We start from the raw sequence: 18,508 nt of genomic DNA, 5'->3' as shown, positions 1-18,508 counted from the left end.
CCAGCTTGAATTTCAATGATGCATTGGGGCAACGATTTTGTGAGAAACATCTTCACCCTTAAATAAAGATTTTCTTAATTCCTTACCTGTGTGCTAATTAGATATCACCTTGTTTTCACATTAAACAGACTTCCACATGAGAAAGCAGCAAGGATGCAGTGGCGTTAATGTTTCCTGGTGTCAACCTGTATTATTTCAGTAGATATTGAAATGAGGATGCATCTTGCTGCCTTTCCAATGAAGCAAGTTTAATTTAGTAATAGGTGAAAAACCATCCCTACAAAGATGTTAATCAGATACTTGGCTTTGTGGACACTTTTCAGAGAACAAATTTGTTAGCATAAAAATAAAGCCAGAAAATGAAGAGCTGTTTAATCAGTCAATTGGATTTTTTTGCCAGCATATTTCTTTTTCTCTGCAACCCACTGCTAAATTGTGCTTCCTAGCTGTTTTTATAAAATCACTGAATCAAATCTAACTCTGATTACATCAGAGAAGGCCAGGTACCCTACACCATAACAGGGGTTTTCGAAATTTTGACTTGTCTACTTAAATATCACCAAAATCTGATCACAAGGTCAATTACGTCCCTGGGTGGGATTGAACCACCAACCTTTTGATTAATAGCTGAACGCACTAACCGATTGCGCCACAGAGACACTTTGCAAAAAGTACATACTGACAAAGACTAATAAGCATTCATCTAGAACGTTTCCTAGAAAAACTTTAAAAAGTCAATAATCTGGAGAGTTTTTGTAAGATGTTTCTTCCAGCAACCAATGAAGAAACACATTGGTACTTTCGCATGATGAGTGAGTGCTTCAGGATCTCTTGCACTTACATGTGCAGCAGAGTACTGCACTGGAAGCATGCTGGGCCCATAACCCAGAGGTAGGCAGATTGAAACTATCCTTTGCTATATGCATTTTTTTTTGTTCATTAAAGTAATCCAAAACTGGGATTGATATTTTAGCTTTTATTTTTACTTAAAGAACAATAACTTTTACCATTTTAATTTGTTTTAATAGTATATTGACAGTATTGTTTTCTTTCAAAAATCCAATTAATTTTCTTTACCCGAGTATTAAAATGGTAATTGACAAAAACAAACTACATTGTCACCAGAAGAGCAATACAAAATGTACAAGTGATATATTAAAATCATCTTTCCAGCTTGAATTTCAATGATGCATTGGGGCAACGATTTTGTGAGAAACATCTTCACCCTTAAATAAAGATTTTCTTAATTCCTTACCTGTGTGCTAATTAGATATCACCTTGTTTTCACATTAAACAGACTTCCACATGAGAAAGCAGCAAGGATGCAGTGGCGTTAATGTTTCCTGGTGTCAACCTGTATTATTTCAGTAGATATTGAAATGAGGATGCATCTTGCTGCCTTTCCAATGAAGCAAGTTTAATTTAGTAATAGGTGAAAAACCATCCCTACAAAGATGTTAATCAGATACTTGGCTTTGTGGACACTTTTCAGAGAACAAATTTGTTAGCATAAAAATAAAGCCAGAAAATGAAGAGCTGTTTAATCAGTCAATTGGATTTTTTTGCCAGCATATTTCTTTTTCTCTGCAACCCACTGCTAAATTGTGCTTCCTAGCTGTTTTTATAAAATCACTGAATCAAATCTAACTCTGATTACATCAGAGAAGGCCAGGTACCCTACACCATAACAGGGGTTTTCGAAATTTTGACTTGTCTAAATAAAATATCACCAAAATCTGATCACAAGGTCAATTACGTCCCTGGGTGGGATTGAACCACCAACCTTTTGATTAATAGCTGAACACACTAACCGATTGCGCCACAGAGACACTTTGCAAAAAGTACATACTGACAAAGACTAATAAGCATTCATCTAGAACGTTTCCTAGAAAAACTTTAAAAAGTCAATAATCTGGAGAGTTTTTGTAAGATGTTTCTTCCAGCAACCAATGAAGAAACACATTGGTACTTTCGCATGATGAGTGAGTGCTTCAGGATCTCTTGCACTTACATGTGCAGCAGAGTACTGCACTGGAAGCATGCTGGGCCCATAACCCAGAGGTAGGCAGATTGAAACTATCCTTTGCTATATGCATTTTTTTTTTATTCATTAAAGTAATCCAAAACTGGGATTGATATTTTAGCTTTTATTTTTACTTAAAGTACAATAACTTTTACCATTTTAATTTGTTTTAATAGTATATTGACAGTATTGTTTTCTTTCAAAAATCCAATTAATTTTCTTTACCCGATTATTAAAATGGTAATTGACAAAAACAAACTACATTGTCACCAGAAGAGCAATACAAAATGTACAAGTGATATATTAAAATCATCTTTCCAGCTTGAATTTCAATGATGCATTGGGGCAACGATTTTGTGAGAAACATCTTCACCCTTAAATAAAGATTTTCTTAATTCCTTACCTGTGTGCTAATTAGATATCACCTTGTTTTCACATTAAACAGACTTCCACATGAGAAAGCAGCAAGGATGCAGTGGCGTTAATGTTTCCTGGTGTCAACCTGTATTATTTCAGTAGATATTGAAATGAGGATGCATCTTGCTGCCTTTCCAATGAAGCAAGTTTAATTTAGTAATAGGTGAAAAACCATCACTACAAATATGTTAATCAGATACTTGGCTTTGTGGACACTTTTCAGAGAACAAATTAGTTAGCATAAAAATAAAGCCAGAAAATGAAGAGCTGTTTAATCACTCAATTGGATTTTTCTGCCAGCATATTTCTTTTTCTCTGCAACCCACTGCTAAATTGTGCTTCCTAGCTGTTTTTATAAAATCACTGAATCAAATCTAACTCTGATTACATCAGAGAAGGCCAGGTACCCTACACCATAACAGGGGGTTTGAAATTTTGACTTGTCTACTTAAAGATCACCAAAATCTGATAACAAGGTCAATTAAGTCCCTGGGTGGGATTGAACCACCAACCTTTTGGTCAATAGCCTTACACACTAACTGATTGCGCCACAGCGACACTTTGCAAAGCTATATACTGACAAAGGCTAATAAGCATTCATCTAGAACGATTCCTAGAAACATTTTAAAAAGTCAATAATGTGGAGAGTTTTTGTAAGATGTTTCTTCCATCAACCAATGAAGAAACACATTGGTACTTTCCCATGATGAGTGAGTGCTTCAGGATCTCTTGCACTTACATGTGCAGCAGAGTACTGTAATGGAAGCATGCTGGGTCCATAACCCAGAGGTAGGCAGATTGAAACTATCCTCTGCTATATGCATTTTTTTTGTTAATTAAAGTAATCCAAAACTGGGATTGATATTTTTGCTCTTTTATTTTTACTTAAAGTACAATAACTTTTACCATTTTAATTTGTTTTAATAGTATATTGACAGTATTGTTTTCTTTCAAAAATCCAATTAATTTTCTTTACCCGATTATTAAAATGGTAATTGACAAAAACAAACTACATTGTCACCAGAAGAGCAATACAAAATGTACAAGTGATATATTAAAATCATCTTTCCAGCTTGAATTTCAATGATGCATTGGGGCAACGATTTTGTGAGAAACATCTTCACCCTTAAATAAAGATTTTCTTAATTCCTTACCTGTGTGCTAATTAGATATCACCTTGTTTTCACATTAAACAGACTTCCACATGAGAAAACAGCAAAGATGCAGTGGCGTTAATGTTTCCTGGTGTCAACCTGTATTATTTCCGTAGATATTGAAATGAGGATGCATCTTGCTGCCTTTCCAATGAAGCAAGTTTAATTTAGTAATAGGTGAAAAACCATCCCTACAAAGATGTTAATCAGATACTTGGCTTTGTGGACACTTTTCAGAGAACAAATTTGTTATCATAAAAATAAAGCCAGAAAATGAAGAGCTGTTTAATCACTCAATTGGATTTTTCTGCCAGCATTTTTCTTTTTCTCTGCAACCCACTGCTAAATTGTGCTTCCTAGCTGATTTTTTATAAAATCACTTAATCAAATCTAACTCTGATTACATCAGAGAAGGCCAGGTACCCTACACCATAAGAGGGGGTTTGCAATTTTGACTTGTCTACTTAAATATCACCAAAATCTGATCACAAGGTCAATTACGTCCCTGGGTGGGATTGAACCACCAACCTTTTGACTAATAGCTGAACACACTAACCGATTGCGCCACAGAGACACTTTGCAAAAAGTCCATACTGACAAAGACTAATAAGCATTCATCTAGAACGTTTCCTAGAAAAACTTTAAAAAGTCAATAATCTGGAGAGTTTTTGTAAGATGTTTCTTCCAGCAACCAATGAAGAAACACATTGGTACTTTCCCATGATGAGTGAGTGCTTCAGGATCTCTTGCACTTACATGTGCAGCAGAGTACTGTAATGGAAGCATGCTGGGTCCATAACCCAGAGGTAGGCAGATTGAAACTATCCTCTGCTATATGCATTTTTTTTTTGTTAATTAAAGTAATCCAAAACTGGGATTGATATTTTTGCTCTTTTATTTTTACTTAAAGTACAATAACTTTTACCATTTTAATTTGTTTTAATAGTATATTGACAGTATTGTTTTCTTTCAAAAATCCAATTAATTTTCTTTACCCGATTATTAAAATGGTAATTGACAAAAGCAAACTACATTGTCACCAGAAGAGCAACACAAAATGTACAAGTGATATATTAAAATCATCTTTCCAGCTTGAATTTCAATGATGCATTGGGGCAACGATTTTGTGAGAAACATCTTCACCCTTAAATAAAGATTTTCTTAATTCCTTACCTGTGTGCTAATTAGATATCACCTTGTTTTCACATTAAACAGACTTCCACATGAGAAAGCAGCAAGGATGCAGTGGCGTTAATGTTTCCTGGTGTCAACCTGTATTATTTCAGTAGATATTGAAATGAGGATGCATCTTGCTGCCTTTCCAATGAAGCAAGTTTAATTTAGTAATAGGTGAAAAACCATCCCTACAAAGATGTTAATCAGATACTTGGCTTTGTGGACACTTTTCAGAGAACAAATTTGTTAGCATAAAAATAAAGCCAGAAAATGAAGAGCTGTTTAATCAGTCAATTGGATTTTTTTGCCAGCATATTTCTTTTTCTCTGCAACCCACTGCTAAATTGTGCTTCCTAGCTGTTTTTATAAAATCACTGAATCAAATCTAACTCTGATTACATCAGAGAAGGCCAGGTACCCTACACCATAACAGGGGTTTTCGAAATTTTGACTTGTCTACTTAAATATCACCAAAATCTGATCACAAGGTCAATTACGTCCCTGGGTGGGATTGAACCACCAACCTTTTGATTAATAGCTGAACACACTAACCGATTGCGCCACAGAGACACTTTGCAAAAAGTACATACTGACAAAGACTAATAAGCATTCATCTAGAACGTTTCCTAGAAAAACTTTAAAAAGTCAATAATCTGGAGAGTTTTTGTAAGATGTTTCTTCCAGCAACCAATGAAGAAACACATTGGTACTTTCGCATGATGAGTGAGTGCTTCAGGATCTCTTGCACTTACATGTGCAGCAGAGTACTGCACTGGAAGCATGCTGGGCCCATAACCCAGAGGTAGGCAGATTGAAACTATCCTTTGCTATATGCATTTTTTTTTGTTCATTAAAGTAATCCAAAACTGGGATTGATATTTTAGCTTTTATTTTTACTTAAAGTACAATAACTTTTACCATTTTAATTTGTTTTAATAGTATATTGACAGTATTGTTTTCTTTCAAAAATCCACTTAATTTTCTTTACCCTATTATTAAAATGGTAATTGACAAAAACAAACTACATTGTCACCAGAAGAGCAATACAAAATGTACAAGTGATATATTAAAATCATCTTTCCAGCTTGAATTTCAATGATGCATTGGGGCAACGATTTTGTGAGAAACATCTTCACCCTTAAATAAAGATTTTCTTAATTCCTTACCTGTGTGCTAATTAGATATCACCTTGTTTTCACATTAAACAGACTTCCACATGAGAAAGCAGCAAGGATGCAGTGGCGTTAATGTTTCCTGGTGTCAACCTGTATTATTTCAGTAGATATTGAAATGAAGATGCATCTTGCTGCCTTTCCAATGAAGCAAGTTTAATTTAGTAATAGGTGAAAAACCATCCCTACAAATATGTTAATCAGATACTTGGCTTTGTGGACACTTTTCAGAGAACAAATTAGTTAGCATAAAAATAAAGCCAGAAAATGAAGAGCTGTTTAATCACTCAATTGGATTTTTCTGCCAGCATTTTTCTTTTTCTCTGCAACCCACTGCTAAATTGTGCTTCCTAGCTGTTTTTATAAAATCACTGAATCAAATCTAACTCTGATTACATCAGAGAAGGCCAGGTATCCTACACCATAACAGGGGGTTTGAAATTTTGACTTGTCTACTTAAAGATCACCAAAATCTGATAACAAGGTCAATTAAGTCCCTGGGTGGGATTGAACCACCAACCTTTTGGTTAATAGCCTTACACACTAACTGATTGCGCCACCGCGACACTTTGCAAAAGTACATACTGACAAAGGCTAATAAGCATTCATCTAGAACGATTCCTAGAAACATTTTAAAAAGTCAATAATGTGGAGAGTTTTTGTATGATGTTTCTTCCATCAACCAATGAAGAAACACATTGGTACTTTCCCATGATGAGTGAGTGCTTCAGGATCTCTTGCACTTACATGTGCAGCAGAGTACTGTAATGGAAGCTTGCTGGGTCCATAACCCAGAGGTAGGCAGATTGAAACTATCCTCTGCTATATGCATTTTTTTTTTGTTAATTAAAGTAATCCAAAACTGGGATTGATATTTTTGCTCTTTTATTTTTACTTAAAGTACAATAACTTTTACCATTTTAATTTGTTTTAATAGTATATTGACAGTATTGTTTTCTTTCAAAAATCCAATTAATTTTCTTTACCCGATTATTAAAATGGTAATTGACAAAAGCAAACTACATTGTCACCAGAAGAGCAATACAAAATGTACAAGTGATATATTAAAATCATCTTTCCAGCTTGAATTTCAATGATGCATTGGGGCAACGATTTTGTGAGAAACATCTTCACCCTTAAATAAAGATTTTCTTAATTCCTTACCTGTGTGCTAATTAGATATCACCTTGTTTTCACATTAAACAGACTTCCACATGAGAAAGCAGCAAGGATGCAGTGGCGTTAATGTTTCCTGGTGTCAACCTGTATTATTTCAGTAGATATTGAAATGAGGATGCATCTTGCTGCCTTTCCAATGAAGCAAGTTTAATTTAGTAATAGGTGAAAAACCATCCCTACAAAGATGTTAATCAGATACTTGGCTTTGTGGACACTTTTCAGAGAACAAATTTGTTAGCATAAAAATAAAGCCAGAAAATGAAGAGCTGTTTAATCAGTCAATTGGATTTTTTTGCCAGCATATTTCTTTTTCTCTGCAACCCACTGCTAAATTGTGCTTCCTAGCTGTTTTTATAAAATCACTGAATCAAATCTAACTCTGATTACATCAGAGAAGGCCAGGTACCCTACACCATAACAGGGGTTTTCGAAATTTTGACTTGTCTACTTAAATATCACCAAAATCTGATCACAAGGTCAATTACGTCCCTGGGTGGGATTGAACCACCAACCTTTTGATTAATAGCTGAACACACTAACCGATTGCGCCACAGAGACACTTTGCAAAAAGTACATACTGACAAAGACTAATAAGCATTCATCTAGAACGTTTCCTAGAAAAACTTTAAAAAGTCAATAATCTGGAGAGTTTTTGTAAGATGTTTCTTCCAGCAACCAATGAAGAAACACATTGGTACTTTCGCATGATGAGTGAGTGCTTCAGGATCTCTTGCACTTACATGTGCAGCAGAGTACTGCACTGGAAGCATGCTGGGCCCATAACCCAGAGGTAGGCAGATTGAAACTATCCTTTGCTATATGCATTTTTTTTTTGTTCATTAAAGTAATCCAAAACTGGGATTGATATTTTAGCTTTTATTTTTACTTAAAGTACAATAACTTTTACCATTTTAATTTGTTTTAATAGTATATTGACAGTATTGTTTTCTTTCAAAAATCCAATTAATTTTCTTTACCCGATTATTAAAATGGTAATTGACAAAAACAAACTACATTGTCACCAGAAGAGCAATACAAAATGTACAAGTGATATATTAAAATCATCTTTCCAGCTTGAATTTCAATGATGCATTGGGGCAACGATTTTGTGAGAAACATCTTCACCCTTAAATAAAGATTTTCTTAATTCCTTACCTGTGTGCTAATTAGATATCACCTTGTTTTCACATTAAACAGACTTCCACATGAGAAAGCAGCAAGGATGCAGTGGCGTTAATGTTTCCTGGTGTCAACCTGTATTATTTCAGTAGATATTGAAATGAGGATGCATCTTGCTGCCTTTCCAATGAAGCAAGTTTAATTTAGTAATAGGTGAAAAACCATCACTACAAATATGTTAATCAGATACTTGGCTTTGTGGACACTTTTCAGAGAACAAATTAGTTAGCATAAAAATAAAGCCAGAAAATGAAGAGCTGTTTAATCACTCAATTGGATTTTTCTGCCAGCATATTTCTTTTTCTCTGCAACCCACTGCTAAATTGTGCTTCCTAGCTGTTTTTATAAAATCACTGAATCAAATCTAACTCTGATTACATCAGAGAAGGCCAGGTACCCTACACCATAACAGGGGGTTTGAAATGTTGACTTGTCTACTTAAAGATCACCAAAATCTGATAACAAGGTCAATTAAGTCCCTGGGTGGGATTGAACCACCAACCTTTTGGTTAATAGCCTTACACACTAACTGATTGCGCCACAGCAACACTTTGCAAAACTATATACTGACAAAGGCTAATAAGCATTCATCTAGAACGATTCCTAGAAACATTTTAAAAAGTCAATAATGTGGAGAGTTTTTGTAAGATGTTTCTTCCATCAACCAATGAAGAAACACATTGGTACTTTCCCATGATGAGTGAGTGCTTCAGGATCTCTTGCACTTACATGTGCAGCAGAGTACTGTAATGGAAGCATGCTGGGTCCATAACCCAGAGGTAGGCAGATTGAAACTATCCTCTGCTATATGCATTTTTTTTGTTAATTAAAGTAATCCAAAACTGGGATTGATATTTTTGCTCTTTTATTTTTACTTAAAGTACAATAACTTTTACCATTTTAATTTGTTTTAATAGTATATTGACAGTATTGTTTTCTTTCAAAAATCCAATTAATTTTCTTTACCCGATTATTAAAATGGTAATTGACAAAAACAAACTACATTGTCACCAGAAGAGCAATACAAAATGTACAAGTGATATATTAAAATCATCTTTCCAGCTTGAATTTCAATGATGCATTGGGGCAACGATTTTGTGAGAAACATCTTCACCCTTAAATAAAGATTTTCATAATTCCTTACCTGTGTGCTAATTAGATATCACCTTGTTTTCACATTAAACAGACTTCCACATGAGAAAACAGCAAAGATGCAGTGGCGTTAATGTTTCCTGGTGTCAACCTGTATTATTTCCATAGATATTGAAATGAGGATGCATCTTGCTGCCTTTCCAATGAAGCAAGTTTAATTTAGTAATAGGTGAAAAACCATCCCTACAAAGATGTTAATCAGATACTTGGCTTTGTGGACACTTTTCAGAGAACAAATTTGTTATCATAAAAATAAAGCCAGAAAATGAAGAGCTGTTTAATCACTCAATTGGATTTTTCTGCCAGCATTTTTCTTTTTCTCTGCAACCCACTGCTAAATTGTGCTTCCTAGCTGATTTTTTATAAAATCACTTAATCAAATCTAACTCTGATTACATCAGAGAAGGCCAGGTACCCTACACCATAAGAGGGGGTTTGCAATTTTGACTTGTCTACTTAAATATCACCAAAATCTGATCACAAGGTCAATTACGTCCCTGGGTGGGATTGAACCACCAACCTTTTGACTAATAGCTGAACACACTAACCGATTGCGCCACAGAGACACTTTGCAAAAAGTACATACTGACAAAGACTAATAAGCATTCATCTAGAACGTTTCCTAGAAAAACTTTAAAAAGTCAATAATCTGGAGAGTTTTTGTAAGATGTTTCTTCCAGCAACCAATGAAGAAACACATTGGTACTTTCGCATGATGAGTGAGTGCTTCAGGATCTCTTGCACTTACATGTGCAGCAGAGTACTGCAATGGAAGCATGCTGGGCCCATAACCCAGAGGTAGGCAGATTGAAACTATCCTTTGCTATATGCATTTTTTTTTTGTTCATTAAAGTAATCCAAAACTGGGATTGATATTTTAGCTTTTATTTTTACTTAAAGTACAATAACTTTTACCATTTTAATTTGTTTTAATAGTATATTGACAGTATTGTTTTCTTTCAAAAATCCACTTAATTTTCTTTACCCGATTATTAAAATGGTAATTGACAAAAACAAACTACATTGTCACCAGAAGAGCAATACAAAATGTACAAGTGATATATTAAAATCATCTTTCCAGCTTGAATTTCAATGATGCATTGGGGCAACGATTTTGTGAGAAACATCTTCACCCTTAAATAAAGATTTTCTTAATTCCTTACCTGTGTGCTAATTAGATATCACCTTGTTTTCACATTAAACAGACTTCCACATGAGAAAGCAGCAAGGATGCAGTGGCGTTAATGTTTCCTGGTGTCAACCTGTATTATTTCAGTAGATATTGAAATGAGGATGCATCTTGCTGCCTTTCCAATGAAGCAAGTTTAATTTAGTAATAGGTGAAAAACCATCCCTACAAATATGTTAATCAGATACTTGGCTTTGTGGACACTTTTCAGAGAACAAATTAGTTAGCATAAAAATAAAGCCAGAAAATGAAGAGCTGTTTAATCACTCAATTGGATTTTTCTGCCAGCATATTTCTTTTTCTCTGCAACCCACTGCTAAATTGTGCTTCCTAGCTGTTTTTATAAAATCACTGAATCAAATCTAACTCTGATTACATCAGAGAAGGCCAGGTACCCTACACCATAACAGGGGGTTTGAAATTTTGACTTGTCTACTTAAAGATCACCAAAATCTGATAACAAGGTCAATTAAGTCCCTGGGTGGGATTGAACCACCAACCTTTTGGTTAATAGCCTTACACACTAACTGATTGCGCCACAGCGACACTTTGCAAAAGTACATACTGACAAAGGCTAATAAGCATTCATCTAGAACGATTCCTAGAAACATTTTAAAAAGTCAATAATGTGGAGAGTTTTTGTAAGATGTTTCTTCCATCAACCAATGAAGAAACACATTGGTACTTTCCCATGATGAGTGAGTGCTTCAGGATCTCTTGCACTTACATGTGCAGCAGAGTACTGTAATGGAAGCATGCTGGGTCCATAACCCAGAGGTAGGCAGATTGAAACTATCCTCTGCTATATGCATTTTTTTTTTGTTAATTAAATTAATCCAAAACTGGGATTGATATTTTTGCTCTTTTATTTTTACTTAAAGTACAATAACTTTTACCATTTTAATTTGTTTTAATAGTATATTGACAGTATTGTTTTCTTTCAAAAATCCAATTAATTTTCTTTACCCGATTATTAAAATGGTAATTGACAAAAACAAACTACATTGTCACCAGAAGAGCAATACAAAATGTACAAGTGATATATTAAAATCATCTTTCCAGCTTGAATTTCAATGATGCATTGGGGCAACGATTTTGTGAGAAACATCTTCACCCTTAAATAAAGATTTTCTTAATTCCTTACCTGTGTGCTAATTAGATATCACCTTGTTTTCACATTAAACAGACTTCCACATGAGAAAACAACAAAGATGCAGTGGCGTTAATGTTTCCTGGTGTCAACCTGTATTATTTCCATAGATATTGAAATGAGGATGCATCTTGCTGCCTTTCCAATGAAGCAAGTTTAATTTAGTAATAGGTGAAAAAACATCCCTACAAAGATGTTAATCAGATACTTGGCTTTGTGGACACTTTTCAGAGAACAAATTTGTTATCATAAAAATAAACCCAGAAAATGAAGAGCTGTTTAATCACTCAATTGGATTTTTCTGCCAGCATTTTTCTTTTTCTCTGCAACCCACTGCTAAATTGTGCTTCCTAGCTGTTTTTTTTATAAAATCACTTAATCAAATCTAACTCTGATTACATCAGAGAAGGCCAGGTACCCTACACCATAAGAGGGGGTTTGCAATTTTGACTTGTCTACTTAAATATCACCAAAATCTGATTACAAGGTCAATTACGTCCCTGGGTGGGATTGAACCACCAACCTTTTGATTAATAGCTGAACACACTAACCGATTGCGCCACAGAGACACTTTGCAAAAAGTACATACTGACAAAGATTAATAAGCATTCATCTAGAACGTTTCCTAGAAAAACTTTAAAAAGTCAATAATCTGGAGAGTTTTTGTAAGATGTTTCTTCCAGCAACCAATGAAGAAACACATTGGTACTTTCGCATGATGAGTGAGTGCTTCAGGATCTCTTGCACTTACATGTGCAGCAGAGTACTGCAATGGAAGCATGCTGGGCCCATAACCCAGAGGTAGGCAGATTGAAACTATCCTTTGCTATATGCATTTTTTTTTTGTTCATTAAAGTAATCCAAAACTGGGATTGATATTTTAGCTTTTATTTTTACTTAAAGTACAATAACTTTTACCATTTTAATTTGTTTTAGTGCAAAAGGCATATCAGCACTAACTGGTGACATGCCATTTGTACAAGTAAGCCATGTGTGACTAATATATAAACATACTTTATTAAATAACACCTCAAACTATCATACCCTGGATTCAAACCTATAACCTGTTGAATTCTAATCAAACACCCTAACCATGGAGCTACTTGATCCTGCATCTTTTCTAACCTCCAAAAACAGATTCAGTTGCATTTTCCAGCGTGTTTTGTTTGCGCCTTTGCAAATGTCTTACATCGACAAACTTATTTAGTACTATTTTGCAAATAGGGTTACATTGTCGCAACATTGTGTTCCCTAATTGCTTGATTTTTTAAATGCAACAATTGATAAAGACACCTGATAATTGCTCTGTGGAGTCTTATTTTGTGTTTTGTGTTTAGTCTTTACATCTGAATTTGAATGTACTTGTGAACTAACTTAATTTCCTACTTCTAAATTCATTCCTAAATTCACTACTTACATGAATCCTGTAGTTGGGCATTTTGGGACTTCGATTGTGGGCATTGTTTTGTGTCCAGACCAGCAGCAGGTGGTGTGCATTTGCTGGAAAGGCATCGAAGACCTCCGATATGCTGCATCTCCTGATGTGTGTCTCCCTCAAGTGGCTGTCAGCAAATGCCTGCTAGACACCCCATTCCAAGCTGATTGTGACATCATGGAACATGCATCATAGAACAGGCATGCTAAAACATGGGTCTTCAACCTGCGACCCTCCAGCTGCTGTGGAACTACACATCCCAGCATGCCCTGCCTCAGTTTTAGCATACCTTAATAGCAAAACTGTGGCAGGGCATGCTGGGATGTGTAGTTTCACAGCAGCTGGAGGGCCACAGGATGAAGACCCATGTGCTAGAGCCAAGCCGCAGGTACATTGAATGCTAGCAAGCTGAATATTTAAATCCTTTTTGTTCCGCAGCATTCCAATGCGGAAGATTCCATGGAACCAGAGATCCTTCCATTGAGAAGGACATGCTGCCTGGATGACTACACTGTGCAAATTAAATCACGGAGCCAGTTGGCTTGTGGGTGGCTCTGGTGACTGGGTGGTTGGGTGGGTGGTGTGTCGGAAGTGGAGCGCATGCAAATGATTGTGTATCATCCAGCTAGTGAGAGAGAAAACTCATGCAGGAGTGTGCCTGCTTGTCAGTGGGTTATGCACCTTGCCAGACGTTAAATCTACATAGAGCAGCTGGAGGGGACAAGAGCAGGTTTGCAAAATATAGATAGAAGAGCATATATGCTGGCGCATTCTCCATGATTGTGTCAGCTTATGTTTTGGTGCACTGCACTTTCCTCCACTAAGTTTTAGCCATTTTTGTTAAGCTCAAGTGTAGTTGCTTCTCGGCCTTTTGGCTGTGATCTTGTATCGTGGTTGAAGGGTCTGCTGGAGGGAGGGATTGTTTTCTTCATTGGCGAAAGACCAAAGATATTCCAGGATGGAAGGCTTGGGAACACTATCTGTTTTTCAGTTGTGGAAGAGCACAGAGGTCGGATTGGACTACATTCTATAGTAAAGGATATCTTTCTATTTATTGACCCTCCCCTTATATGTGTCTGTGTTACAATAAAGCTTCGGTTTTGTGAATCCCTCACCCTCTTACACTCCACACCCATAGCCTTATTAACTGTTGTATTATTGTATAGTTTAAATGTATAGTGCAGTTCATGATTTATAGTGTAGGCTGGCCTGTGCTGTAGTTCTGGAACTGTACTATACCGTCAGCATTTGTATTGTGTTTTGGCTGTGCTGCAACACTGTACTTATGTGTGTAATGTTTATGTATGTTTTTTTAATGTCAATAAAAACTGCTTTTTCAAGCCAATATCTGAAAACAATCAATGTTTATCTTTGATGGCAATAAAAGTGGTATGATATTTGATGCTTTTGAAAGGCAATATCTGATATGTCCCCTATCTGGGAACCATATATTAAATGGCTTTTCAGAAAAGGGAGATGGGAGAAGAGCTTTCAGTACTTGTAGGACCGATGCACATAAAGAAGCAAAAAAACATACATAAACATTACACACATAAGTACCGCGTTGCGGCAATGCCAAAACACAATAGAAATGCTGACGGTATAGTACAGTTCAAGAACTACAGCACAGGCCAGCCTACACTATAAATCATGAACTGCACTATACATTTAAACTGTACAATAATACAACAGTTAATAAGGCTATGGGTGTGGAGTGTAAGAGGGTGAGGGAATCACAAGCCCGAAGCTTTATTGAAAGACTGACACATATAAGGGGAGGATTAATAAATAGAAAGACATCCTTTACTATAGAATGTAGTCCAATCCGGTCTTTCAACTCTTCCACAATTGAAAAACGGATAGTGTTCCCAAGCCTTCCATCCTGGAATATCTTTGGTCTTTCGCCAATGAAGAAAGCAATCCCTCCCTCCAGCAGACCCTTCAACCACAATACAAGATCACAGCCAAAAGGCCGAGAAGCAACTACACTTGAGCTTAACAAAAATGGCTAAAACTTAGTGGAGGAAAGTGCAGTGCACCAAAACATAAGCTGACACAATCATGGAGAATGCGCCAGCATATATGCTCTTCTATCTATATTTTGCAAACCTGCTCTTGTCCCCTCCAGCTGCTCTATGTAGATTTAACGTCTGGCAAGGTGCATAACCCACTGACAAGCAGGCACACTCCTGCATGAGTTTTCACTCTCACTAGCTGGATGATACACAATCATTTGCATGTGCTCCACCTCCGACACACCACCCACCCAACCACCCAGTCACCAGAGCCACCCACAAACCAACTGGCTCCGTGATTTAATTTGCACAGTGTAGTCATCCAGGCAGCATGTCCTTCTCAATGGAAGGATCTCTGGTTCCATGGAATCTTCCGCATTGGAATGCTGCGGAACAAAAAGGATTTAAATATTCAGCTTGCTAGCATTCAATGTACCTGCGGCTTGGCTCTAGCACATGGGTCTTCATCCTGTGGCCCTCCAGCTGCTGTGAAACTACACATCCCAGCATGCCCTGCCACAGTTTTGCTATAAGGTATGCTAAAACTGAGGCAGGGCATGCTGGGATGTGTAGTTCCACAGCAGCTGGAGGGTCGCAGGTTGAAGACCCATGTTTTAGCATGCCTGTTCTATGATGCATGTTCCGTGATGTCACAATCAGCTTGGAATGGGGTGTCTAGCAGGCATTTGCTGACAGCCACTTGAGGGAGACACACATCAGGAGATGCAGCATATCGGAGGTCTTCGATGCCTTTCCAGCAAATGCACACCACCTGCTGCTGGTCTGGACACAAAACAATGCCCACAATCGAAGTCCCAAAATGCCCAACTACAGGATTCATGTAAGTAGTAAATTTAGGAATGAATTTAGAAGTAGGAAATTAAGTTAGTTCACAAGTACATTCAAATTCAGATCTAAAGTCTAGGTAGGCCTCACGTCCTGGCAGCCGCCAGCATTTAAAAATGCCTTGATTAGAGGTACGGAATTAAATGTAGATAAGAAGTAGACACAAAATAAGACTCCGCAGAGCAGTTATCAGGTGTTTTTATCAATTGTTGCATTTAAAAAATCAAGCAATTAGGTTGCAACAATGTAACCCTATTTGCAAAATAGTACTAAATAAGTTTGTCGATGTAAGACATTTGCAAAGGCGCATCCAAAACACGCTGGAAAATGCAACTGAATCTGTTTTTGGAGGCTAGAATAGGAAATGTGCATCGGTCCTACAAGTACTGAAAGCTCTTCTCCCATCTCCCTTATCTGAAAAGCCATTTAATATATGGTTCCCAGATAGGGGACATATCAGATATTGCCTTTCAAAAGCAGCAAATATCATACCACTTCTATTGCCATCAAAGATAAACATTGATTGTTTTCAGATATTGGATTGAAAAAGCAGTCTTTATTGACATAAAGAAGCAAAAAAACATACATAAACATTACACACATAAGTACTGTGTTGCAGCACAGCCAAAACACAATACAAATGCTGTCGGTATAGTACAGTTCAAGAACTACAGCACAGGTCAGCCTACACTATAAATCATGAACTGCACTATACATTTAAACAATACAATAGTTAATAAGGCTATGGGTGTGGAGTGTAAGAGGGTGACGGAATCACAAGCCCAAAGCTTTATTGAAAGACAGACACATATAAAGGGAGGATTAATAAATACAAAGATACCCTTTACTATAGAATGTAGTCCAATCCGGTCTTTCAACTCTTCCACAACTGAAAAACGGATAGTGTTCCCAAGCCTTCCATCCTGGAATATCTTCAGTCTCTCGCCAATGAAGAAAACAATCCCTCCAGCAGACTCTTCAACCACAATACAATATCACAGCCAAAAGAGCGAGAAGCAACTACACTTGCGTTTAAACAAAATGGCTAAAACTTAGTGGAGGAAAGTGCAGTGCACCAAAACATAAGCTGACACAATCATGGAGAATGCGCCAGCATATATGCTCTTCTGTCTATATTTTCCAAACCTGCTCTTGTCCCCTCCAGTTGCTCCATGTAGATTTGACGTCTGGCAAGGTGCATAACTCACTGACAAGCAGGCACACTCCTACATGAGTTTTCTCTCTCACTAGCTGGATGATACACATTCATTTGCATGTGCTCCACCTCCGACACACCGCCCACCCAACCACCCAGTCACCAGAGCCACCCACAAGCCAACTGGCTCCGTGATTTAATTTGCACAGTGCAGTCATCCAGGCAGCATGTCCTTCTCAATGGAATAATCTCTGGTTCCATGGAATCTTCCGCATTGGAATGCTGCGGAACAAAAAGGATTTAAACATTCAGCTTGCTAGCATTCAATGTACCTGCGGTTTGGTTCTAGCACATGGGTCTTCATCCTGTGGCCCTCCAGCTGCTGTGAAACTACACATCCCAGCATGCCCTGCCACAGTTTTGCTTTTAAGGTATGCTAAAACTGAGGCAGGGCATGCTGGGATATGTAGTTCCACAGCAGCTGGAGGGTCGCAGGTTGAAGACCCATGTTCTAGCATGCCTGTTCTATGATGCATGTTCCGTGATGTCACAATCAGCTTGGAATGGGGTGTCTAGCATGCATTTGCTGACAGCCACTTGAGGCAGACACACATCAGGAGATGCAGCATATCGGAGGTCTTCGATGCCTTTCCAGCAAATGCACACCACCAGCTGCTGGTCTGGACACAAAACAATGCCCACAATTGAAGGCTCAAAATGCCCAACTACAGGATTAATGTAAGTAGTGAATTTAGGAATGAATTTAGAAGTAGGAAATTAAGTTAGTTCACAAGTACATTCAAATTCAGATCTAAAGACTAGGTAGGCCTCACGTCCTGGCAGCACCCAGCATTTAAAAATGCCTTGATTATAGGTAGGGAATTAAATGTAGATAAGAAGTAGACACAAAAGAAGACTCCACAGAGCAATTATCAGGTGTCTTTATCAATTTTTGCATTTAAAAAATCAAGCAATTAGGGAACACAATGTTGCGACAATGTAACCCTATTTGCAAAATAGTACTAAATAAGTTTGTCGATGTAAGACATTTGCAAAGGCGCAAACAAAACACGCTGGAAAATGCAACTGAATCTGTTTTTGGAGGTTAGAATAGATGCAGGATCAAGTAGCTCAATGGGTAGGGTGTTTGATTAGAATTTAACAGGTTTTAGGTTTGAATCCTGGGTATGATAGTTTGAGGTGTTATTTAATAAAGTATGTTTATATATTAGTCACACATGGCTTACTTGTACAAATGGCATGTC

The sequence above is a fragment of the Pseudophryne corroboree genome, unplaced genomic scaffold (genome assembly GCF_028390025.1).
Source record: "Pseudophryne corroboree isolate aPseCor3 unplaced genomic scaffold, aPseCor3.hap2 scaffold_893, whole genome shotgun sequence".
NCBI classification, from domain to species: Eukaryota; Metazoa; Chordata; class Amphibia; order Anura; family Myobatrachidae; genus Pseudophryne; species Pseudophryne corroboree.
The sequence above is the reverse complement of the archived record's forward strand: the minus strand, read 5'-3'. Positions refer to the sequence as shown.